The sequence below is a fragment of the Phalacrocorax carbo genome, chromosome 2 (genome assembly GCF_963921805.1).
Source record: "Phalacrocorax carbo chromosome 2, bPhaCar2.1, whole genome shotgun sequence".
In the NCBI taxonomy this organism is placed as follows: Eukaryota; Metazoa; Chordata; class Aves; order Suliformes; family Phalacrocoracidae; genus Phalacrocorax; species Phalacrocorax carbo.
The window spans coordinates 77,487,479-77,504,681 of NC_087514.1; the positions used below are offsets into that span (position 1 = coordinate 77,487,479).

At 38.1% G+C, this 17,203-nt stretch overlaps 1 non-coding gene across 1 annotated transcript; it reads left to right on the forward strand.

Annotated features, from left to right (window-relative positions):
• The first annotated feature begins 4,066 nt into the window (after window positions 1-4,066).
• Window positions 4,067-4,140, forward strand: TRNAN-GUU (transfer RNA asparagine (anticodon GUU)). Its single transcript has one exon. It is a non-coding gene; the product is annotated as a tRNA-Asn (tRNA).
• Window positions 4,141-17,203: the final 13,063 nt, after the last annotated feature.

Genomic DNA, 17,203 nt, shown 5'->3' on the forward strand with positions numbered 1-17,203 from the left:
TTGTGCATTATCTCTTAAGTCCTGACAAGATCTGCTGCATTGAGAACTAAAAATATAATTCCATGGAGCTTTTTGACCTGCAAATTCAACCTGGGATCTGATATTTAAACTACATTCTTTCTTGCTCCAGTATCATTTCCAGGCTAACATTTTCTGCTAAAAATTGGATGGGTGATGCTTGAGATGAAAATTTCCAACACATTGTCTTAATGACACATTTACTCAGCAGAATTAACAAGAAAAGATATGGAAGTAAGAGAGGAAAATGGATTTATGTCTGTCTAGTCTCAATCACCTGTATAGGATAATGTTGTAGTTTTGTAATTATGCTCTCTGCATGTAAAAATTAAAATAAAATAACAGAAGCATATGCAGAAACATTTACATTGGCAGTTTTGAACAAACTCCTCTGTAAAACAACTCTTTCTGTTTTATGTCAGTGAGGCCGTGTAACAATGAACAAGGTGTCAGTTTCAAACTGGTAGGAATATATGTACCTGAAAATAAAAACATTAGGTGGTCACAAAGACAAGAGAAAGTGATATTTCTGAACTTTGTGGTCCTGAAACTCCAATTAGAAAGTACACAACTGCCACAATCATGAAAGCTGCAGGAAGACTTTGGAGTTTGAAAGGACCAGCTGAAGACATTGAGTCACCTGAGCAACATGTGTACTTGTTAGTTACTAGGAACAACCTACTGAATTAAAAAAAAAAAAAAACCAATCAGATCATATTCTCCTTTTGTATTATTTGTCAGAGGAGACAAATGCACCGCTGATGTAAAGCAAAGGTATTGTTTTGCATATTTAGGATTTAAAATGTAGTGTGGTGAAGGGCAGTTGCAGTTTTCTATTAACCCAATGAACAGGAACATCCATGGGCACAAGCAGACCTTCCCTCATGAGGTGTTTTGTACATAGAGGGCAAGACAAAAAATTTTCCAAGATCAGTGCATGAGAGCTTGGGCCAGTCAGCTCAGCTCAAGTGAATTGATGCAGCTTTTTTTCTTTTACTTACTTTCTCCATGCTCTGTTGGAAAAACAAGCCTTTCTGTCCTCTTCACTTTTGCTCTGATCATCTTTGAAACATATCAAGCTATATGTAAAATAGATTTTTTTTATTTGCCAGCATGAAGCCAAGGTATTGGCTAAATCAATTTCTCCTCTTTTCTTGTCCTGTGAAAATGTATTCATTTGTATCAAGGGAGTAGTCTCAGTAGGAGAACCTCAGAGAAGCCACCTCTAGCCTTCACTATAGCCACCAGATTAGAGTCCTCCTCTGGCATGCAAATCATGGGTTGATCCTGATCAAATCCACTTAGACATCCTAAGTCAAGCAAAACTCTATTATGATATTCGATTAGAGATCTACCTCACCAAGACCTGCATAAGGACAGCAAATGAACTTCACTATATTTGGCCTGTTTTTACTGTGATATTGTTCTCTCTTGTTCTTTTAACCCACTGTAGCCTGGCAATTGTTCTATGCTGCTTTTCACTGCCCTACAGACTTGTTCCATAGCCTTCTTAACAAAACCTTAGAAGAAATTCCATCTTGTTCTGGAGACTTAATAGTTTTTATCTGTGTTAAATTACTAAATGCTTCTGCCTCACTGGTCACAAAATCATTCAGAATACTGCATACCCAAATAGTGTCAGATGGCATATTTTTCCTAATCTCTCAAGTAAATACACTGGAGAAGCATTCATGTAATTGTCTGCTTTATCATTCCCTCCATCTTCTTTCCTAATCCCCTCATCTGATAATTTAATTTCTTTCTTCAGTGAATTCTGTTTTGTTACCTGAAAAAAAGTCTTGCATATATGTTTCTATAGGTCTAATTTTAGTTCTCCTGGCATTGCTAATGCATTCTTCTTTTTATATCATTCAGTATTTCTTTAAATTCTTTTAATTATTTATGTCCTCTTCTGTTGTTGCTTACACTTTTCACAGAGTTGTTGACTTATTCTTGTCTAAATTGGTCTAGTGATTTTACACTATGTTTAGTCAGGATCATTTTTTATGCTTAATAGATATTTACATAACTAGGATGTTTATTGCTGACTCCTTCATATTTCACTCAAGCTCGTTTCAGTCCACTGGGAATTTTCAGATGCTTGTTTTGTTTACTGTTACAAATAATTATTGTGTAAAATTTTATCTCTGAAGTAAAGCAATACTAGTAATGCCCTGAATCCAAGACATGATCTAGAGGTCCCATCTCCCCCACACCAATTCTGGTTTTTTGGCAGATATTGATCATTTCACTTTCTATTAAAAACTAATTTATACTTTAATTCAGCATTCACTGTTTCACCATCTCCAAGAGGGACAAATAGCAATATTTTTCCCTTTGAATGAGCCAGGCAGCACAAGTAGCATTTGAGACTGTCTCTGACACAAGCCCAACTTCCCAGCCTGGGAAGCAGGAAGCAGAATATTCATGACATACAGCAACAATCCAGAAATTTCTATTCTGACTTCTGTGCCACAGGCATCATTATGGGGAACTCAGAGCCAACAAAGATGCTCCATGTCCAGAATTAAGGTCTCCTCTGCACAGCTAGAATAAAAGGTTTCTAAATGAACAATGGATCAGTCCTTCAGGGGAGGTTTTATGTAAACTGTAAATTACAGCAGTTTAAACTCCTTCAGGCTAATCTCTGATTTTGGCCATTAGTCCTTCTCTGCTGTAATGCAAGCCATAATAGATTCATTCACTTTACTCTTTTAATTATACACATCTAATGAATATTACTAGGCTTTGTTTCCCTCTTGTATTCTGTCTTTCTGAAATACTGCATGACCTGAGCTTACAACCTCAATGATGGATCTTTAATGATCTGTAGGCAATGAGCCTCATAACTTCCTCTTGCCAAATAAGCTTTCATTTCAGACAATTTTATTACTCCTTAGTATTATAAACACAGGCATGTCTCTTTTGTTTAGAAGAGTTTCCATTCTTGGTGCTTTATCCATCCCTCGTCCATTGAATTTCTGCAGCTATAATAGGTTTTTCAGCATAAAGAATACCTAACCAGAATACCCTAGAATACCTTTTAGAATACCCTAAAGAACAGATGAACAGGCCAGCAGGCTGACTCACACAAAGTACTCAAAAGCACGTGGCATGTGGACGAAGTTTTAGAGTGTTTAAAAATATCTTGCATTGAAATGATACCATCAGTATCTGTTCCTAGCTGGCGTAAGGGTCTATCTGTTTCAAAAGAAGCATAAGGACCTTCTTTTACCTCTGCACATTAAGAGCTTCTAAAGGACTTCCCCTTGCATGTCTCAGACTGGGAAAAGCTAGTCCCCTACAAAGGTCTCCTCCTTACATTTAATTTCTTTCCTTTCCCATCCAGAGCATACACTGGAACCACAGGAAGGTGTTTGCTTCACCATATTACCTTCCATTATTTGGGAAAAATAATTTGTGATTAGGACAGGCAGAGTTTAAAAAAACAAGCAGAAGTCTCCTGCTGATCCCAAGGCCGAACTGGGTAGAGAGAATGTAATGTTATTAAGCATTTCTGTTTTGAGCTGGTAGACAATTTCTGTCATAGCTGACAGCTATGTTGAGTATTCAGTAGGATATCAATGTCCCGGCCCATTTTGAGTTATAGAACTGGATATAATTCTATTATACTTGCAATGGGGCTCACTCAGGCTGTTAATGATGCCAGATATTGGATCCAGGCACCAGGATAGAACATCTATGCTCCTGAGTGCTCTTAACTAGGAACCTTCTTCACATTTAGTAGTATCCTTCAAGGGTGGGTGGGAAGTGAGGAAATGCCACTGACTGTTCAAACCAGTAAGGTGGTGAGAGGGCAACACAAAGGTACAGGAAACAATGCATCGTGTGAATTTTCAGGGCAGATTTTGCCTTCTAGAGCAGAGGATTTTCTCTGTCATTTCAACATAAACTGATGACACGCATACATTGTTTCATCTAATCTGCAATATTCCATATCATCTGCTACAAGGTGTTGACCTGTGCCATTCAATTCTCCCATAGTCAGCTGTACTACTGACAAAATATAACATCAACACTACCAGGAGTCTCTGTGGCGCAATGGGTTAGCGCGTTCGGCTGTTAACCGAAAGGCTGGTGGTTCGAGCCCACCCAGGGACGGGTTTCTGCAAGGTTCCCCTTTCCCTGCACATAGCAGGGGGGATTGAAACTATATGACCTTTAAGGTCTCTTCCAACCTAAAGTGTTCTATGGTACCTTAGAAGTTTTCCTGGCAGATATTCAGTATTCTCTGAATCTACCATGCTTCATCATAGCTTCCCAGATACCATCAAAAGGACAGAGAGGCTAATAACTAAATACTCCTCCAAATTATGTAAACAGATCTTTGAAAGCAATAAAAGCCTGCTCTAGTTCAATTAGAGAAACAGTCTTCACTTAATATATCTACCCACAGAATCCTAAGAAAAGACATAAGAATATTTGCAACAAAAATCCCAGTCTTTTCAATGGAAAATTTGTAGTACTGACTTTCTTCAGCATCAATACTTGCATATACAGAAAAAAAAGAAAAACAAATGTAGAAACATTGCTGACTTGATATTGGCTGGTGTGAGATATGTTCTGCTAGATAGGGAACAACAATCTGTTACTGTCAGCAACCTCCCAGAGACTTCACTTCAGAACCTGTCTATTTGGTTGGGAACCACAAAGATTTGGCGCTGTATGCAGCTACTGTTATCCAGCAGAGGAGGTGCAGGACTACAACAACCTATGGAGTGCTCTGATCCCATCTGCAGCCCTGAATCCAGAACACTCTGAAGTCTCACCAACACAGCCCTTTTTGATCTGCGCTGTTGTAGGAAGGCATAGTAGTATGGTGAAAATGTACAATGAAAAGCACTATTAATCAATATCAATACCTGTGAATAGTACTGCTACCTTCTTTTGGACGATGAATATCTTTTAGGTTAAAGCTGTACCTGGATTCATATATGCCACATGAGAACTTTTTACAAAAGAAAACACTGACTGAAAATTGTAGTAAATCGTGATAAAATGAAATCAAAGACAAGAGAGGAAGATCATCTGTGGCTTTGAGACACAATTGTTTATCTAGCAGCAAAATCAGTCAGAAACAGTGGTCATAAATAAAACTGGGACTTTTCTCACCATCATCATAGATAAATCTATTCAGTTTTACATATTTATGTCAGATAGTAATAAATCATGCATATGCATGCAAGACCTTTAATTAAAGTACTCTTTTAAATATAAATAAAAAGCTTGTATAGTTAGATAGAAATCTACAGGTGTATAAAGAAAGTTTAACTTTACCAATGGGGGAATGTCTTCTTTTATAAAAAATGGAGAAACACAGAACTGTCTATTAGACCCAAACAGCATGAGCATAGGATGCACTTAGTTACCCTCCTTTAAAAGTCAAGTTCACTAGAGTTTAAATTATTATGCTATTTTTTCTGAACACTCCTCTTTACTATCTACAGTTTAATATTACTGCTTAATAAAAAAGTTTAGTAAACAAGAAACTCATTCTTATACATGAGGTAGGTGAAAAAGTCCATGGAAATAGCTTTATCAGTCCAGTCAGTCAACTTCAAAGAAAACTTCATGCATCCTTTTAATAGATACCATATTTTCTGGTATCTCCGACATCAATGTTATCACTCCATTCTACATGATTTCATGAACACATAGTGGAAGCTGAAGTAATTGATTTGTTTAATCATCTGAATCCAGAGCCACCTCTTCTGGTAGACTTCTACAATTCATACCGGTAGGAATCAGACCTTAGCCATCTCACCCTGCTCAAAAGCTTCATAAAATAACCTGAGATATTTACTGTGTGCCTGATGCTCTAGGCAAGATACAACTGAATATCACCATTATACTGAAAACACTGCAGTTGTATTTTTATTGTGATTTTCCTATGGATTTTAATATATCATATCAATCATAATCAGATATTTATAGAGGCTTGCCTATTAAAAACAGTTAGAAATATTCAAGAGTAGCACTGTGCCATCAGCAAAGGACCACAAATGTCCCAGCATTAGTAAATAACACCAGATGGTTCCACATGGTCAACAGCCGCAAACACTGCCCATACAATAAGAATAAAACATATGCCAGCACTGATGTCTGGGATCAGCTTCTACCCCAAAGCAGGGATGACTCCAAACTTGGATTAAAAATCAATTCACTGACATCCAGGGGCCCAAGGAGTTCAAGAGGGTTCAGGAATTTACCCAGATCATTCTGTGTGATGGTCACCCCCACAGAGTAGATTGGGTATGGGCTGATAAACAGCAAGTCTACTGTGAAGTGGTGGTTTCACAAACACGGAGAGCATTTTACCTACCTCAGGAAATGCAGGTGCCAAGGCTTTTGTTTCAGTGGCTGCACTGCAGTGGCCTTTCTCAGGCAGACCAAGGGTTTGATGAAGTCTCCCCAGCAGCACCCCAGCTTCAGTGAGTAACGCAAGCAAGAGAAAAATTGACCGGTGTCCTATCAAACATTTGCTCTGTCACCCCTGGACCTCTGCGGCCTCATGCCCTACTAGCTGCGGGGTCTGGCAGCGGGCTCCCAACCACCCCTTCCCGAGGCAGCCACAGGGCTTGGGCCGGACAGCTGGGAGGGAGCTGGGGGCCAGGTGGGAGCAGGCTGTGAGGAGCCCTTACAGGGCCTCCACCCTCTCAAGGCTGCTTTAAAAGTTCAGTCTCCACTCCTGGCCTGTGCCACATCAGGGCCACCTCCCCCCCTGCCCCAAACCACCAATGTGGTTTCCCAGCCAGGCATCATTCTGGCCTCATCCCTGCAGTGCCATCGGGCGTTGGGTCAGTCCCCTGGCTGGGCTTTGCAGGGCTGGGGTCGGGGGGTGAGCACATGCCTGTGTCATGGCCCCCGCTCCCTCACCCTCCGAAACCAACTGCCAAAGGAGGAAATCATCCATCAAACTACAGAAAATAGTTTTTCAAGGAAGCGATTTTCCAAAATGTTAAATCTGGATTTAAGGCAGTCTAATTGGAAGGTACCTGGTTTGGCCTGTGTTTTCCTTAGCAGCTGTGGCTAATATTGCTCCATAGCTGTCATCTGCCCAAAGTCACAAACATGAATGAGCCTTCTCAGCATCTTCTGTGTCACCTCACAATGACTTTCTTTACAGCTCGAGGGGGGGGGGAGAGAAGGATCTTCATAAAATTACCCTTCGATTGCACTTAAGATCTTACACAACAAAACGAACTTGCATTCCTAGCCCTGCCTACAGCACAGAGCAATTTTGTACCTGAGGCTGAATATTGAAAGTGCGGTCACAGTCACTGTCTCCATCTCTTCTCATTTTGTATGTTATGTTATGCTGGAATAATGTGCGGCAACAATGGTTCTGATGCATTCTATTTCTTACAAGAAATATGCATATATATATTTCCTATATTCAAATATGTAGTTGTCCAGACTTCTTTTATTCAGTAATCTCAAATCTGGTTTCAAAGTGGGTAATTGCAGAGCTGCATGTTCATTCCTACCACTTACAAGTGGTCTGGTACACAAATATATTTCACTTTTTACACCCACCTATCCTTCTGAAATCCCTTTTATTTACTGAATATTACTAGCACTATCTCATTCAGTACAGCTTTCTTGTTAAACATCATTGTCAGATCTCAGAGAAAAAAAAATCTTTGTGATTTGTGGTACTAGAGATACCACAAAATAGTATATTCTGATATATTTTTAGTGAGATAAAAATGCTATATAATTATTATAGATGTGGGAAAGAAAACAAATTTATTATAAAAGTTGTATAGCAATTTCTGTAATGCATACATTGAAAGCCTGGTCCATAGGTGTCTTCAAGAATATAAATATAGAATTTATTCAATTTTTATTTGAGCTTTACAGTTCACTTTTATGACAGATTTTCAAACCAACAACTAGTAGAAATCTAACTCTGCACTGTAGCAGTAGTCTGAGTACTCACAGATGTCACCTGCTGGGGAGTGTACTGCTTTCATAGAATCATAGAATGGTTTAGGTTGGAAAAGACCTCAAAGGCCACCTAGTTCCAACACCCTGCCATGGGCAGGGACACCTTCCACTAGACCGGGTTGCTCAAAGCCCCGTCCAGCCTGTCCTTGAACTCTTCCAGGGAGGCGGCATTCACAGCTTCCCTGGGCAAACTGTTCCAGTGCCTCACCACCCTCATAGGGAAGGATTTCTTCCTTATAGATAATGTAAATCTATCCTTTTTCAGTTTAAAGACACTACCCCTTGTCCTATCACTGCATGCCCTTGTAAATAGTCCCTCTCAATTAACATTTCAATTAACAGTCTTACATGGAAAAAAAATTCTCGATTGAACTGCCTCCTATGAAAATCTTATAAAAGACAACACACTGCAACAATTAATTATCTTGTGTGGATAAAAAGCACTTATATTCTCCAGAAGAACATTTTTTTCAAATTCTCTGAATTGTTTCTTGAATGTAACAATAAAAGCCCTGGCCTGGATATTTTTTTTTTCTACTTTCTCCATTTTGCATAGAAAATATTGCATGACCTTACCTACCTTTCTGAGCAATATTTTTCATAACCTGTTGTACAAACCACAGGGCACAGTGACCATTTTAAGACTTCTACTTTATTCCTAATCACATATTGAAGAACCATTTGCCCATAGCTGACATTAACAATTCAATCTTCAGCATTCTTTTCTAGGCCACTGGTACCTCACATTATACCTGCAATGAGGTACTGCAAGACAGCATGTCCGCTTAAGGGGACAGGAACCAAGTCCTGTGTAGCAGGACAGTAGCCTGAGATTAAACTGTGCTGCCTTCAATAGCAGTTAGCACTGGAAATCCAGTACTTCCCCATAACCTCTATGTGTGTTATATGATTGCCATCAGAAGCCGTCTTACTTAATTCAATCAGCAACCCATAAAGCTGTTCAAAAGGAACAACTATGCAGCCATTACAACGTGCTTGCTCACTCCCATGGGGAACCAAAGAAGCATCAGAGAAGCTCTTCAAATTCTCTTTGCAGGTGTACCCAAACTCAGACCTGCCCATAGGGGGACAGAGAAAATAATCAAACCCCAACAAACTCCATGTAAATTTAGAAATCTGCAGAAGTATAAAGCACTATGCCACCAGGGGATACAAAAGAGAATCCTAGAGATACGTATCTGCTCAACTGTACATAGTGGCATGCTGTCACTGAAGACAAAATGATGGTGGAGAAAAAAGATGACTAGTGAAATTTTTCAAAGCAATGAAGTCAGATATAGCTTGATGGAGATGTCAAAACATCAAACTGGAATAGAAAGGGGCAGGTCAAATACAGGAGCCATATTCAGCTGTCAGTTTTTACGTTACCTGTGATAACAGTGGAATTTTCTTTATGTGCTCTCAGAAACTCAGTAATATACTTGCTGATAGTTGCCGAAGCTCATGTTTTTTCCCATATAACTCACTTATACAGAAAAACATTACGTGAAATCCATCTCAAAAACTTCTACTGCTTCACCAAGATTTTTTAGATTCAAAAGTTGATCCTGTTTATTCATCAAAGTTAAAATGAGGATCTCCAAAACCCAAACTGCCATTCAAAATTCTGAAAAAAACTGACAGTAATATTTGTTCCTGCCCAGAATGAGCTCTCTGGAGCAACAATCTGTGTTGTTAATAATGATCATAATTGCCAATAAGAAAACACAGGGACTGTGCACTACTGACTTTCAGACTTGCAACTCCTATCTTATGGAAGATTAAGGCACTGTTTGGACTGTTCCTTTGCATGTTAATGATTCCCCCCTCCCTTTTAATTGAGTGGTTTGATTCTCCTTTGCCTTCACAATTTCAAAAATCAAAATCAAGTTTAGAGAAACTCAAGAAACCAATGGTGTGAGACTTCAAGGTTATCAGATGCATAGTAGACATATCCCAGGAGAAATAAAAACCAGAGAAACCTGCAGTGAGGCAATGTGTGTATAATGGTTGCACTTTGCTCATGCCCTTTAACTACTTCAGAAAGAGAAGTTGCATAAATATGCAAATTGTTCCTTTCTTGTCATTTCTGAATGCACCGACACTCTTATGTATCTAAGGCACCAGTTTACAAACTAGATTATCAGAGACTCATTCAACAGAAAATATCAGTTCATCTAGAGCAAGGTTCAGGAACATAAACCTGTATTATTAAGGAGGTTGTTCTGAACAGTCAAACCTGTGCTATGTCTGAGTTCAAAGCTGTTTTGGCTGCAGTGTATATTGCTGTGAAATTGAAGCAGGTGGTATATTCAGACATGGATAAAAATAAACAAAAGGTTTTGAAATCTACACCTTGGAAAAAGTATTTGTAACTACACTCATATAATATCTCCTCTTACAGAAGACATGCAGGCCTGAAACTATTTCAGAGGTGGTAATAGCATAAACCTACATCCTGAGAGACAATTAATAAGAGCATCTGATTTATGTTCTACATATCACTCATTACTCCTGATTCTACCACCCATGAAGACAGTCTGTCTTCTCTCTACCTGCATGGTCCTGGGATTTTCAACCTTTCTTCACACAGGACATGTTGTAATGCTTTTCATGTCTATTTTTCAATTCTCTCAATTCCTTATGCTTTTGTTTGTTTTTTTTTTTTTCCTTTCTTTTTAAGAAAGACTGTAACAGAAGGCAGGAGAGCATACTATCGATTTATATAACAACAATCTATCAGTTTGAGTTTGACCTGTTGCTTTATGTTACAGGTTACCAGACTCCTACAGTTGAGTCCAATTGCCCTGTCTAAAACAGAGTATATATCCACTCTGCTGTCAAAGGTGGAACTGCAGCTTGTGTGTACACGTCTGAACTACCTTTAAATACAGTAGTTTGGGTGAGGAAGGTGTAGTGGTTCAGTACAGGCTATGAAGCCCTCCTGGGAGGCTGTGTAAATACTCGGGCAATTAGGCTAGGCTAAGCTCTGCGTTGCCGTGGCTACACTGCCAGGAGTACCTGAACCAGCTCTTTTAAAATGAGCTTGGGGCAACGCACATGAGCTGAAGTCTTCTCAGCCCTGCTGGGTAGCCCTAACCCTCAGTTCAAACAGAGGCTGCAGAGAAAGGGTGGGAGCAACCTCAGCTCTGTGTCCTTTGTTATCTGTTCTGTAACATGCACCTGGAAAATATGAGGCTTTCATTTGTCAATTAGATTCTACACTGATTGAGCTTTCTGGAAAACAGAAGCCTCTATGCAGCATTGAGGGCAACATATATACTCAGCAGACAAAATCAGAGTGAGTATATGCAGCACCGTAGATAAGAAGTGTTATGCTTTAAATACAAGTATCTGAGACTGCTGCATTTTTTGAAAATAAACTCACACATTTAAATATATAAATAATGAATTAACTTCATTTTAGCCATCCACTTTCTGTAATATTTTTTATTTCAACTGTAGTTTATGACAGATCTTAAATTCCCTAATTCTGACTCCTGTATTCAGTGTGAATTGTTTGCTTGTGCTTCTTCTGAGACACATAAACAGCGCTCAAGATAAACTCTGAAAATACTGAAGTGTAAAGAGAATAAGATTAACTCTGGGTATTTGTGTGGAATGTAACGTTTAGGATATCCTTCCTCAGTATGTATGATGAATTACTTACTGATAGTCCCAGTGCACAAGTAATTTATTACCTGCATATTTGGGGTATTTGCATAAGGATTCAGATCAAGGATGGATGGAAAACAGCTATTTTGGGACTGATCAGCTACATGTAGTGGTAATACATAACACTGAAATATCCATTCAGTCAAGGAAAAAAACAAACCACCATCCATTTTTGCTAAATCACCTACTTATTTTGCTTCTATAAATAAAGTAATATGACTGCAAATACAAGGTTGGTGTCATACCTAGTGATATAATTCTGAATATGACAGTAGTACCCAGAGACTCCAGCTAAGAGGGAGGCACGATTATACTTGGATATTGCAAAAACACACTGTAACACAGACTTCTGCCTAAGGAGGTCAGCTATATACAGGAGCAAGAAAAGCTGTGAAGAAGCAAACATTAATGCCTCCATTTTCTGAATGGATAATGTGGTACACAAAGACTTAATGAATTGCCACATCCATCAATCGATGTCAGAGGACCTTAGGTATCAAACAACTTTGAAACCGCAGACTGAAATGATGTCTTCTGGTCTGTAGTTAATTAAGGAACCAAATTCTAACCTGCTGAACCTCAGTTGAGAGCTTTAACTAAAAAACATACCAAATCCACTAAAACAAAAAACCCCAAACATCCTCCTACCTGCCCCCCGCCAAAATCAGAAGAAACTCACCAGCACTCATATTGCTATTTCATCAGTCGTCTCCTTTGTATTTCAAGAGATGACACTAATGACACGCCTATTGACATAGTGCATTTTTACTTGTTTTGACTTCATTTGAGACAGGTGGTAAATGTTTGATTTTGTTTTGGGTTTGCACCTTTTGTATTCAAAGGGTAAGAGCTGTCATTTTCAAGATGATGTACAATGGGAACAAAATTTCTATTAAAAAAAAGAAAAAATAGCCTTTTTTATATCATTGCTTTGAACTGGTGGTTTAGGAAGTCAGACTTGATGATATAAATATAAACAAAGCCTTCGAGCTTAAAAGCTATCTTCATCTTGTGTTGAACAGAGCACAGACAATTTTAAAACCAAAGAGATGGGGCTATGTGGTTGTATTGGCAGCAAATCTAATTTTCAAGCTGCCTTCAAGCACCAAGACCAGCAGAATATTTGAAAGGACTGTGTGCAGGATTATTGTTTGATCTCCATTTCAAGCTCAGAATTTACACTACTCTTTACTCTCTGCTAATAAACATCTCTGCACTCACAGGCAAAGCTAGGCCCTTTGCTTTGACTCCGAATGCCTTCCTTGAGACGAGGCAAGCTCACAGGGAGCACGGTGCAGCTCAGAGGATGGCAATACATGGAAAGGACACAAAGAAAGTTGGAACACCACCTTCACTTTTGAACTATGATTTCTCTTTGTTTTGTTATTAATAATGTTTCAACCAGAAGCACCGCGGAGCTGAATATATAGTATGCAAACGAAGCAAGTCAGTTTAACTTACCTACTTTTGAGAACAGGGAAAATGTAATGAGGCTGGGAAGGGGTGACTGAGATATAAGAGAAGGATAAGATTAATAGCTTACTCCATAAGTTAGGAGATATTTGCTTTTGTAAATGTTCTACTGTTAATAATCTGTCTGCATTTTCCCCATGGCACCTTTCACCTCCTTTTTATATTTATCAGCAAAATGCTATGTTTCTTCTCTCAAAATTGGTGTGAAGCAAAGGGGAAGAAATGGGGAGCAAGTCTTCTTTGCACCATATAACGGTGCTTTTTTTTGTAAAGTAATTCTTTAGTACTCAAAATTCAAATATTATGAGAGGGAATGAAAGACCTTCAGGTTTACTATTCTCAGACCAATCTTGTGACAATAATTTTCATCGGAGCACCATGACTTAGAGAAAAAAAAACAAACCAAACCAAAACAAAACAAAAATAACTGATGAGAAGTTAGGCCTATCTAGTTTTCCTATCCTGCACATATATCAACAGATTTTTGGAAACCACACAAGTGACCTTTCCTTCTTCTTACTTATTTTTACCAGTGCTTTAGTATGTTTGTCTTTTTTATAAAATTTTTTCACATTCTTTTGCTTTACACAGAGTTGAGACTAGATTAAAAATGTTACTTCCGTGCCTTAAGAAATAAATTTAAACAAAAATAATCAATCAATTAATTGCTTTTTGTTGATGATTAGAATTGTTCCTGTAGTTTATTCTAGCAATTACTTATACTGCAATGTGAACTCAGAGACCTATGAATATTAAATCCACATTTCAAGACTTAACATTTAATAATGTTGAGAAGAAAAATCCAGTGAATATTTTCTACCTTCCATGTTACTGCTTATCATGGAAATATGTGAATTGGTCAAAGATGACCAATCTTGTACCTAGCTCCTAAAAATAAGTCTGATTATTAACAGTAGGTTACATTTCAGCATTGTCATACTGAGTCAGAAACATAAAAGCTGTCTGTTCTGTCTAGCAATAAATGAATGGTTTTAATTTATGTACACAAGCATGCACATACATGTATACATCCACTGTAAACACTATTACTGACTGGAAGACGAAAGGAGAAGAAAAGACTTTAAAGACTGTTTTCAAGCTTAACTTTAAACAGAAAAATTCTCTTAGCAGCTGTTTCTATTCATTGAAGAATAATGTTCATAACAGTCAACAAAATGTACTGTTCTTTACTGGACTTTCAAGAGGAGTCCTTTGTAGAAAACACAGAATTGACTTGTGACAAAAAAAAGAAAGCTTACAGGGAGCAGAAATGAAGAAAGCACAAGCAGGGTCTCAAGTAGCTTTCAAAGGCTCTGATAATAAAAACTATTTAATAAGCATACTTTCTTTTCCCTGAATGTGCTATGTCCAAGAATTCTGTGCTTACTGAGAATACAGGCTTCATCTTTTGTCTGTGAACATATAGGGAGGATTCCTAAAATAATTCAACTTCTTGACAAACAGAGGAAAGAATTAGACTGGACAGCAAAATTGCCTATATAAAGGACTTTCAAAGTTAACGTTACTTCTTTGTAATAGACGCAAACTTAACAGACAACCTGAAGTGGCAGGCACTGTAACTGAAGAGACTTAGGTTAGAATCAATGATTTAACTTTAATGTGCTAATCAGAGCTATAGCGCTGATTGACTTTGAACAATTTTAAGCCTACATATCAAATGATCTGACTGACAATTAGCAAAGCATTAAAAGAATGAGTTCAGGAAGAAACAAAAGTTATTGATCAGAAATGGGGAGGGGGAGAAGAAAAGAAAAGAAAAAACACCTGAATTTCAGAATGAAAAATATTTCTCAGGTGATGGAAACGCAAGTTCACCGCAGCCTAAATGCGGAAAATTAAGAAAAGTTTAATTAGAAAAAAACCCACCTCTATTAAGTTTTGATGACTGCTGCAACAGAAGAGTGGTGATGGGAATTATTCATAGTGAATAATGTATTCAGAATTAAAAAAGGTTTCTGACTAAACAGAAATTATCTAAACAGCTCACATATTTACAGATATTATCTACACATTTTTAGAAACAGGTTAGCCTTTGGAACACTGCAGTGCTATTTTCTGTGTTTTCTGATGTCATTGAGCACCTCTAGTTCACTGTTCCTGTTGGGCAAATACTACCCCTCCAACATATTTCCCTGTGAAAAGGGAACTCTGGGAGCCCAAGAAAATTTTATTGCCATTTTGCATTATTGAAGTACCTCAAAGCAACTACAAGCATAAAGAGAGAGAACTGCCTTAATATCCACTACCCGAAGAAAAAGCATACGTATGTTAAGCCAATGTCTATCAGAGACAAGACAACACAAGTAACAGCATCTGAATACACATGGAGAGAAACTTAAATCAGAACCACTGCAACAGTTCAAGTGGTGAGTGTGCAGATTAGGACACTTTCAGTCAAACTGACATATGTCCACTCAACACAATGCCTTGACTGATGCTGTCCTTTGAAACAAGAATATGCTGTGAATACAAATAATCCCCAAATAGCAGCAGTTCTGAATTCCTGCACAAACTCTGAGCACTTACAAACTGGAGAGTGACGTTTAAAAATACAGCCTTAAACCCAAATTAACACCCATGAGTCATCCCTGTCTGTCCCAGATCAAAACAGAAGACAACAACAGCTTTGAGGAAAAGATTTTCAAAATCTTCAGCAGCACTATCACATCAGACATGACACCATCCTAAAAAAACTCATTTTACACAGCACCAGGTCAGCTATTTGGGAACAAACACTTTTGGCATCATAGATGTAGTGGAAAGCAAGCAATTAAAAAGAGGGGGACAAATAGTGTCCAACAAGTTATAGTCTCTAGATTTCTTCCTGTTGCAGTTTCAAACTCTTGACTGCATACACACATTGCCCTTGTTTATCTCTCTGAAATGCAAACATGCTCCAAACCGCTCAATGCTACTTGCACTTTCAACTCTATTTTTTGCTGGCTTTGTAGGATAAAGCTCTTCATGGAAATGACAGAGCCTCTAGTACATGCATCAGTTATTCTCTGGCTGCATCAGTAGAATCATCCCTGACCTACTTTCCCTTATTTTTTCCATCTGCACTTTTAATTATGTTCCTATTTACAGGGCTGCCACTTGATGCCTTTCATTTCTTGTTTGAGAATGCCTCACACATGGGAACTTTTATCTGCTACTGACCTTTCCGGATTCCATTATTTTGAGACTTCCCTACATGTTATTACAAATAATCATGCTGTTTAGGTTAGTGACTAATGACAAACCCAGAATGGGACAGCCCTGTAACAGACTATCACAGTAAATGAAAATGTATGACTGCAAGTCTGAAGATTTAGGTGTCAAGCCACAACAGAAAAAATTCTCCTTAATATCCTATTTTAAAAAAGAAAGAAGACTATAATTTAAGCAAATGGAATGCTCTAGGCAAGATATGAGCCTTAGACAAGTAGTTCAGGGACACCTCTGGCAGTGCAAAATGTTTTGAAACATCTATAAATAGAGATTAGCCAAGAGAACAGGAACTAGTGGTTCAGGTTGAGTTATACTTTTCATAAACCCGATGGTAAAGATACACTTTCAGAATCATAGAATACACATTATACCTTCATTTTTTTTGAGTATAGTTGAAATATAAAACCACTAAGTTCCTTCCTCTGAGTTTAGAAATATAAATATGTGATCAAAGAAGGACCATTTGACAAAGTCAGTAAAGGTAAATAGTTGCTACAGGCCAAATTCATTTGACCTAACTTTCCCCATCCAGTCTAGATTAATCATTTATGCTTCCTGTAGAGATGATGGAGACATTCTACAGCTTCCCAGAAGATGATTAAACCCACCTATTTTATGATGGGAAGCAGGCATCTAGAGAGACAATTTACTACCGAGAAAAATAACATGACAAAAAGAATGTTACTCCTAATTTGCATATTCTGAAAATAAAGCAAATAAAGGAGAAAGAGCTGTAGATTTTACTGGCTGAAACAAGTAAAAAAACCCATGCAACAACACACATGGGAAAAATAAATAACTTTAAGAGCATTCTTGGGATATGGCATAGCCAATA